Source organism: Phragmites australis, chromosome 5 (genome assembly GCF_958298935.1).
Source record: "Phragmites australis chromosome 5, lpPhrAust1.1, whole genome shotgun sequence".
In the NCBI taxonomy this organism is placed as follows: domain Eukaryota; kingdom Viridiplantae; phylum Streptophyta; class Magnoliopsida; order Poales; family Poaceae; genus Phragmites; species Phragmites australis.
In genome coordinates, this window is record NC_084925.1 from 20,292,652 (window position 1) to 20,302,048 (window position 9,397).

Genomic DNA, 9,397 nt, shown 5'->3' on the forward strand with positions numbered 1-9,397 from the left:
ACCAGTCGGGACACTCACCCCACGTAAGCACTTGCACAGTGTCTTTTTCTCCTCAAGTGTCAAAGAGTAGCTTGCCGGGGGAAGATAATGTTTCCCATTTGGTCTGTCTTCAGGGTGTAGCTCTGGCCTGATTTCAAAATGCACCAAGTCCTTACGTGACTTGATTCCATCCTTTGTCTTGCCCGATATGTCCAGTAAGAGGCCAAGGATGCTATCACACACATTCTTGTCAACGTGCATGACATCAATGCTGTGACGAACGTCCAAGTCCTTCCAGTAGAGCAAATACTTAAAGAAAATTGACATCTTCTTCCATAGCATGCTGATCGGCGTCTCACTTTTCTTCCTCTTTTTACCCTTCGGCGGCTTCCCAAAAACAACCTTGATGCTATTGACCATTTGAAACACTAGTGCCCCGCCGTGAGGTTTTGGGCCAGTACCTTCCTCAACCATGTTGTCAAAATATTTCTTCATCTTGCGGTATCTATGAGTTCTGAGTAAGAACCGTCAGTGTCGCATGTACACTACCTTTTGTGAGTACGGAAGGTACACAGACACGATTTCATCCAAGCACACTACACATCCTTGCTTCCCTTTAACCTGTCCCGATAGGGAAAAAAGGGCGGGCTAATCATTGATGATAACGAAAATCGTGGCTTTCAGCATGAAGTACTGTCATCGGAATTCATCCCACACCCAGACTCCCTTGTTCCATAGTTTCACCATATCTTCCATCAATTGTTCCAGAAACACATCTATATCGTTGCCAGGTTGTTTCGATCCTTGGATAAGAATAGACAGCATAAGGTACTTTCGATTCATGCATAGCCATGGAGGAAGGTTGTAGATGGTCAGGACCACTGGCCAAGTGCTATGTGAGGTGCTCATGTCACCAAAAGGATTCATTCCATTGGTACTCAACGCGAACCTTACATTCCTTGGTTCTTCAGTGAATTCTGGATACGTGGCATTGATATTTCTCCATTGGCTAGCATCAGCGGGGTGTCGAAGCTTAGTTCCATCCTTCTTGCGCTTATCGAAATGCCAACACATCAGTTCAGAGTCCCTAGGGTTCGAGTAAAAACGTTACAAGCGGGAGATCACTGGTAGGTACCACATCACCATCGCAGGACTTCTTCTCTTCTTCTCCGCATTGGAAGAAGTGTCTTCTTCGTCATGACCAGCATTACTCTGCTTCTTCTTCGCGTTGGCGAAAGCATCTTTGTCCTCACAATCATCATTCCTCTTGTACCGACTCGCATTGCACACTGGACATCTATCCAAGGCTTCGTACTCTTTACGGTAGAGGATACAGTGGTTCGGACATGCGTGTATTTTTTGCACATCCAATGATAACGTGCAGATAAGCTTTTTCGCCTGATAAGTGATGGTGGGCAAGGAGTTAGGCTTCGGAAGCATGTTTGCCAAGAGACTGAATAGATCCGAGAAACTCTTGTCGGACCATCCATTTCTGGCTTTCAACCTTAGAAGTTCAAGCACCGAATGCAACACCGTAAACTCCTTATCACAACCCTTCGATTCCTCATACAAAAGTTCCTTTGATGCCTTCTGTAACGCCTCGAAATTATTTAAACCTCGCGTTTCCCTTAAAAAATGTGGTTCTGCGTGGCGCAACATTTCCTCCAAATTAAAATCAGTATCATCATCCATCATAACATCAGTGTCGCATCGACTACTCCCTCATCATCACCATCCACTTGATTAGCAGCAATGTCCTTGTTTGGTTCGCTTGTACGTTGTTCACCGTGATTGGACCAACATGTGTAATCCTTAACATAACCTCTCAAGATCAAGTGTGATTTGATTATGTTTGATTTGTCCCACAATTTTTTGTTCTTGCAGTCAAAACATGGACAATATATTTTCTTTGTCTTCTTAGTCAAAACGTCCTTCTCGGCGGCTTCAATAAAAATAGAGAGTCCTTTGATGTATATTTCTTCATATCTTGATGTATCGTACATCTATACTCTATCCATCTTTAACTTCAACCACAAATTTAGATACATTAATTAATTAATTTAAAAATAAGAATAAAAAAGATTTTTTAGAAAAAGAAAAATGGGCATGTTATGATTATAATATGTCTATGCAATTGAATCTACATTGGTGCAAATTTATGGCTCAAAATAATGTGAATTCATTATTCTCTCTCTCCCTCTCCCTTTCCCTAGAGATCTAGATCTAGAGAGAAAAAATCCCCATTCATGATGGAACCTTCTAAGGCTAAAAAACTTCAAATTCTAGCTATATTTTTGAAATAGAATGCTAGAATCATATGAATCTATACAATTGAATTAATATTGACAAATTTTTTTACCTAATTTGATGATCTAAATGGCAAAAACTATGAGCATCTCTAGATCACAACTAAACCCTAATTAATCCTTAAATCTAAATCTAAACTTCAAAAAAATACTAGCTAGGGATGAGATATCCTTACCTTAGATGACTCCTCCAAAGAATTCAAAAATAAAACCTTTCCCCTTACTTTCCAAATTCGACGTCACCTTGAGCTCTACTGTTCGAACAATAGAGCTCTCTGTTTGAATAGAGCTATCCGATTGGATGCACTATTTATAGAGTTATTTTCAGAGATGGTTCCTTATGTGAACCACCTGTGAAAATAGCTCCAGTTTCATAGACGGTTCACATAAGGAACCATTTGTGGAAATGTTCTTATGTGAATCGCCTGTGGAAATGGAGCTATTTCTACAGACGGTTCACATAAGGAACCATCTAGAAAAATTAGTTTTCACAGACAGTACACAACTGCACAGGGTCACAACAACTTACTCAGACGGTTTGTTCTATGAATCGCCTGTAGAAATGAAACCTAGATATTAAAAAAATAGCTTCTATAATAGTGCTGCATGAAGCTTTGAAGCGATTAGTTAGGTAGACTCAGAAGAAATTACTAGAGTGAAAAATATGAACTTGGTGTAGCATTAACAGCATAACTGCAGTGGAAGAGTGAAAAACAAAACATACAATGTACTATCACTCTGCAGAAAACTTACTGTCACTCTGCAGAGAAACATAGCACCGATCGGATACCAACATGAGTGAAGTATACTCCATGTGAGAGCTAGCAGGGTAAACTTTCTCTACGAGTAGTACACGATCATCTCTGCAGCCACAAGGTCCACCGACAAAAACTGCTGGGGAGCCCGAGCACAATCACCATTCAGGGTCATGCTGTACCAGATCCTTCAACTGTTACTGGTCAATGGTCATCTCGTACTGTTACGTTCCAAGTGTTTGTCTGGTATGTAATTTGGTACGACATGCAGCAGTACACATGGGAGTGCATTCGCAGATCACTGCTATAGATAATTTCATCAATATCAGTTTAAAATCATTATTAGTGACAGGTTTTAAACTGATACTGATTAGTTGATACTGATAGTCACAGACTATCAGTGCTAGATATAGAACTGGCACTGAAAATCTCTATCAATGCCAATTCGTGGATCGAACCGGCACCGATAGTACATATCTCAGTACCAGTTGGTATCACTAGTAGGTATTTTTCGCCCTTTTTAAAATGTGACGGTTGCTGCTAATGCCGTAGTATTTTTCAAATTTTGGCCGTTGCCGGCAATAGTATATGGTATATTTATAGACACAAATATATAAATTTAATTTATGAGACGTCAAGTTTTATCGCAGTATATATACATAAGCACATATAAATTTTATTTTTAAAACATCAAGTCTTGTCACAGTATATATACACGCATACATGTGAGATTTCATTACAGCAAAGGTTCTGAACTCTGCTTTTTCTTGTTGGATGAAGGTAACGACAGAGGAGCTAAATTCATGGAACTCACTGGTTGGACTTATGACTTGGTCATTGATGAACCCGACAAGTTATTCTTGAAGTGCGTTAATTTCAATGGCCATGAGTCGATCTTTCGACAGCACGATGGGCTGTAATTCCAAGAATTGAAGAAATCAATTCTTATTAACATGTATTGGACCTAAAAATTAGTCATCAAGATATATGCCGTATACCTCAGCATTGACCACCTGATATAACACATCTCCGTTGAATCCGTGCATGAATTTCATTACATAAAAACCACATAAATAATTGCCCGGGCCCTGCTTCCTACAAGGAAAGTCATGTCCGATAATCCATTCTTTCACGAATGGCTAGTGTCTAACACTCTTCTTTATTTATCGTAGGTACACTATGCATGTGTGTGATTAATACCTTAAGTAGACATAGATTCAGTCAAATCAAATATTACAAGAGCAATAATGAAATGGTCGGGTTTTACCTTTGTAGCAAGTCAATGACGGGTTGGTAGGTTTATTTTGGATTATTTTGTGAGTCGAAGACAACGATTTTGCTAATGTCTGGCCGGATGATAAGAAGGGTCCAATGATAACTGCACATAGGTCACTATAGGTTAGTTGGTCCTAATTTCTAACTTTGTATTGCTCAAAAAGAGTAGAACATTCACGAAGGGAAACATATACCCAAAGTAGTAGGGACAAAGTTGTATTTCTTCAATTGTAGCTCCAGAATACACTTCAATGCATAGTCCTCATTTCCTTTTGGATCGGATTGCATGGTTTACATGATGTGGGTCGATGAATCCCACATGGTAGATGCCTTCCGTTCTACATCTTTATACCTCCATTGTAACACCCAAAATTTCAAACTTTTTCTATAATTTAAAATTTTGCTAGAAATTTAAATCAAGTGTTGCAACTTAGTTCAATAGAAAATTAATTTCTAAAATTAACCTGGCCTAAGAGAATTGTTTGGTTGCATTCATGCCGTTATAGATGCAATAAGGTTTTATTGGGTGGAAAAAGTTTGCAAAATTTTGCTAGGATTCGCCGCTTTAAAACCTCTTTTGAAATTTGATGAAAATTCTAATGGAAAAAGTTTTGGAAATTAAGAAAATGCTCTCGGGCCGAAATCTCCTTCTCCCCTCGGCCCAGACCCCTCCTCCCCTTTTCTTTCCCTCCCGCGTGGCCGCCGACCTCCCTTTCCCCGTGCCGTCCCACAGGCTGAGCCGGCCTGCTGGAGTTCCGAGCCGACGCCCTGCTCTCGCTGCCGTGTGGGACCCGCCGAGCCCCGAGCCGAAGCCGCGTGCCAAGCCTCGAAGCCGATGGCTCTCCTTCTTCTTCCTCCGTCCGCCCGCCTCCCTGCTTAAACGCCGTCGCCGCCGTTTTCATTTACGGCCTCCCCGTTCATCTCCCCGCCCCGAATCACCTCCGCCGCGTGCATGTGCTCCTCCCCCTTCCTTTCCCCTCCATTTAAAACTGTTATGGTGCTCAACTCAATGTAAAAACTGCCGACCATTAAGGCCATGGCCGCCGCCCCTTTCCCCTTCAAATTCTGACCACTCCGGCCACCATCTCCCCTATTTAAGCCACCCTCTACCATCCCGGCAAGAGTCCGCACACCACACGCTCGCTCACTCCTCGCTTTTCCGCTCAGAATGCCATCACCGCCCTTTTCTTCTTCGGCTCCGGTGAGATGCACCGCCGTCGTCGTTCTTCGCGTGCGCACTGTCTCCAACCGAGCTAACCGCTCCTTTGGACCCGCAGGTGCCTCCGGAGCCAATCCCATGGGTCGTCATCGCCGTTTAGCCACCGGAGAACCATCCCCACCGCCGCACTAGCCGCCGCCGCCGCCCTCGTCGTCGCTCGGTCACCCCGACGCCCCTCCGGCCACCCTTTAGCTCGAGGTGAGTTCGCCGGGCTCCCCTCACTCCCTTCCGCCGCTCGTCGGAGCAGCCCGGCCACCGGAACCCCGATCCGGCCAACTCTGGCCACCCTCCGACTACCCCGCCACCTTTGCGCCACTGTACCGAACCCAGAACAACCTCGGATGTCGATCTCCATTCTACGGCCAGGATTAAAACCTCTTCATTATTTGAATTTCGGTCCACCATGGACTCATGGACCGGCCAACTGGCCCTGATCCATGGGCTCATGAACCTTTTCCATTTCCTTTCTAATAGAAGAATAAACCAATAATGTTTATGACATCATAAATCCAATTTCCAGTATAAAAACAATTCGGATTTTCTCTGATAATAAGGAAATTTTGCAGAAACACCCCTGGAACTTCAAATGATCATAACTTTTTGTTCGTAGCTCCGATTTAGGCGATTTTCGCGCTCAAACGATCGTAGCGTTGCGTAGAATCTGTTTATAGGTTTTTTTGGTCTAGTTTTAGGAATGTTTGGTGTACTGTTCTTATGTTATATTGTGTGCTCGTGTAGACGATTCAGTCCAGGAGTTTGGCAACTTTCAGGAGGAAGATTTTGAAGGACCTGTGCAACACTTCGACGAAGGCAAATGTCTTGACCATGTTGCAAACCCAGTTTTTACATAAAGCTTGTGTTTGTCAAATATGCATGCTGTTTTACAAAAATGGGTAGTATAGCAAATACTAGTGTTAGATGTAGATGTTTTATCCTTACAATATCATCATGTTTATGCTTAGCCATGCTTTAGATGAACATGTAGCGTGTAGGTGATGAATCATGAGTTATGAACTAAAAGTTGATATAGGAAGAATATCATGGAAACTGATGTTATTAAGGGAGTTAACAACAAAGATAATTGGGGTTTTAGGCAAGAAAGGGCTACTTTTCCCAGCATGGTTGGTTGTTTGGAAATATTTGGTAATATACCCTTATGGGGTTATTGGAGGTCTTGCCCAGACCATTTTAAGGACCGGTTCGTGGAGCGAACATCCATGGCAAACAGAGCAACCACGAGACCAATATGGTACGGCTTGGCCTAGTAACTAGATGTTCTCTCAGTGTTGTATGAGCCAATCGGATGTGTAGATAAGGAAGGGTTACTTCCCGATTCTACCCGGCACAAGAGGGGGCTTCTGGGGTGGAGGGTTACTCCACTTATGTACGGTGGTGAAACCTCAGTGGGCAAGTGCATACTGGGAAACTCTTTGGAAAAGCCTCGTAGTGATCTCTTGTCGCACACCCCGGAAGTGTATAAGGTACCATCAGGTGCCGGCGACAGAGAAGATCATGACTTGTGGGTAAAGTCTGCAAACTCTGCAGAGTGTCAAACTGAATATTCAGCCGTGCTCACGGTTATGAGCAGCATGGACCCTCACATGATTAGTCGGTTGGTTGTTTTTCTTGGATTGGGAATTGGGTTGAATTCTCGCAGGTTAAAGAAAATCTTTGGTACATCTTTTCCCGTTTAAAATAAAATTTGTTTTCCATAGTTCAGGGCTAAAAATCGGCTTTTATGCAAATGAAACCCTAGAGAATAGGAAGCCTTGATTCAAGCCACCATATCAAATTAAATGTTTCTCCCACTTGTTGAGTATTGGAAATACTCACGCTTGCTGTTTCAGAAGGTGAAACTTTTGAAGATTTTCCTGAGGACGACTTCCCTGAAGATGATGCCGAGTTCTAGGCTTGTGGAACTCCCGGTCGACTGCCTGTTGGCTTGGAGCTGTGCCGTTCTTCTTTTTTTTCGCTGTGTGGTCATTTTGTAATATTTAGCGTTGTAATAAGAAGCACTGTGTCTGTTACACTAATGAAGTCACTATATGTATGAATAACTGATCCTGGCATACATATAGTTTACATCTAGTTTTTGTCTTAAAATCGGGTGTGACATCCATTCTACATAAGAAATAAGTTAAGACACTCAATCCAATAAACATGAATATATATATAGTGAATTATACGTATACGACACTTACAAAGTCCGACAACTTAAGATAGACACGTCGAGGGCATCTTGCTGGTACAGTAAATACATTTTCTCAAATAATATGTCAAGAGTCATCCCCTTGGAGGAAATCTCGATCCTTGTATCTGGCCTCGAACATTTTCTACCATCTCGTGACTCCATTATATACCACGCATGGAATTTCTGAAGTTGATATGTCAGTTTGTCCCACACGTTTGGCGCGACCAAGAGTTCTCTCAGCATAAATTGCCATCTCTGGACTACTTTTGGTGTCAGGGACTCGTCTAGAAATTGTTCTTTTATCATTTTAGCACCTTTAAGAAATCTTTCTACATTCAGTTCTTGTTGTATATATTCGATAGAAGACTCCTTCAAGTATTTCTTGCTTTTGATGCGGACGTAGTCTGATTTACTCTTACGCTCAATAAGTTTGGTCATCTTCAAGAAAAATTTCTGTGTTTCAGCATGGATTGGTATTTTCTTCTCAGGCTCTGGCTTTTGAAAGAATTTCTTGACATTGGCGTCCACTATCACTCTAGTTTCCTCCGGTGTTTGTTCATAAGGTAACTTCTCAGGTGCTACCACCTTCTTAGGTGCCCTTTGCTTCTGGGATGAAGCCGACTTCTGAGATGAACTCAAATTCTTAGATTATGCACCTGTTGTCAACTTCAGAGGGGGAGGAGCTGGCTCTCTTGGTGGTGGTGGTGCTGACTTCGGAGGGGGAGGAGTTGGCTCTCTTGGTGGCACTGGTGCTGACTTCGAGGAGGAGGAGTTGGCTCCCTTGGTGGTGACTTGCGTAAGGGAGGAGTTGGCTCTCTTCTGGGTGACGTTGGCAGTGGCGGTGACCGTGGAGGAGTTGGCTCTCTTCTTTGTTATGGTGACAGTGGCGGCGACCATGGAGGAGTCGGAGAAATTCTATGTGGTGGGTCCGACTCCGCTTCAGATGACCCGTCTGTCTCATCTTCATACACTATGTAGCGCTTGGGCCATAGAACGAAGCAACCCACGTTTGATCCGAGTCTCTTGGAACCTACGTCTTTGGGGTAATCCATGTCAATCTTACATTATGGCCTTTGCACGGAGTCCACGTGGACCTTGGTGTATCCCCGAGGTATCGAAAGATCATTGAAGAGAGCTCCTTCCACGCATTGGTCAACCCGCCCCATAGCCATCATGGTGGTAATGCTCAAGGTAGGTACGACAAGCTTGCACACTTTGCTTTCTATGATGTCATCCACGTGGTAACGGGCCAATTCTTCTTCTACAAACCCTGCGGACGCGTAGCTACTTCGACCACCACCAGGGCTCACAATATTTTCTTCGATTTGCTACTCCCTATTTTCTTGCTGAAGTGCTTATTTGATTTTGGCATCTACCATTTGACGCTCTTGTACAAGTTATTGTCGTACTAAAGCCAGAAGCTCTTCCAGTTCTTCTCTCCTTCTCTTCTGACTCCTGTAACTTTCAGCAACTTCTAGGAATCCCACTTTCCAAGGCACCACACCCTTGCCTCTGGTGCGACCTCAGTGCTCCTTGGTTCCCAGTGCCAAGGTTACCTAGTTTTTCTCCCTTTCTGGCCTGAAAGAGCCTTGGGAAGACTAGGCGCAGTCATCTGCAATTCTTTGCATCACTTCCTGTTTTGTGTCTCTTTTGAAGATTAGGCTGCCATCTG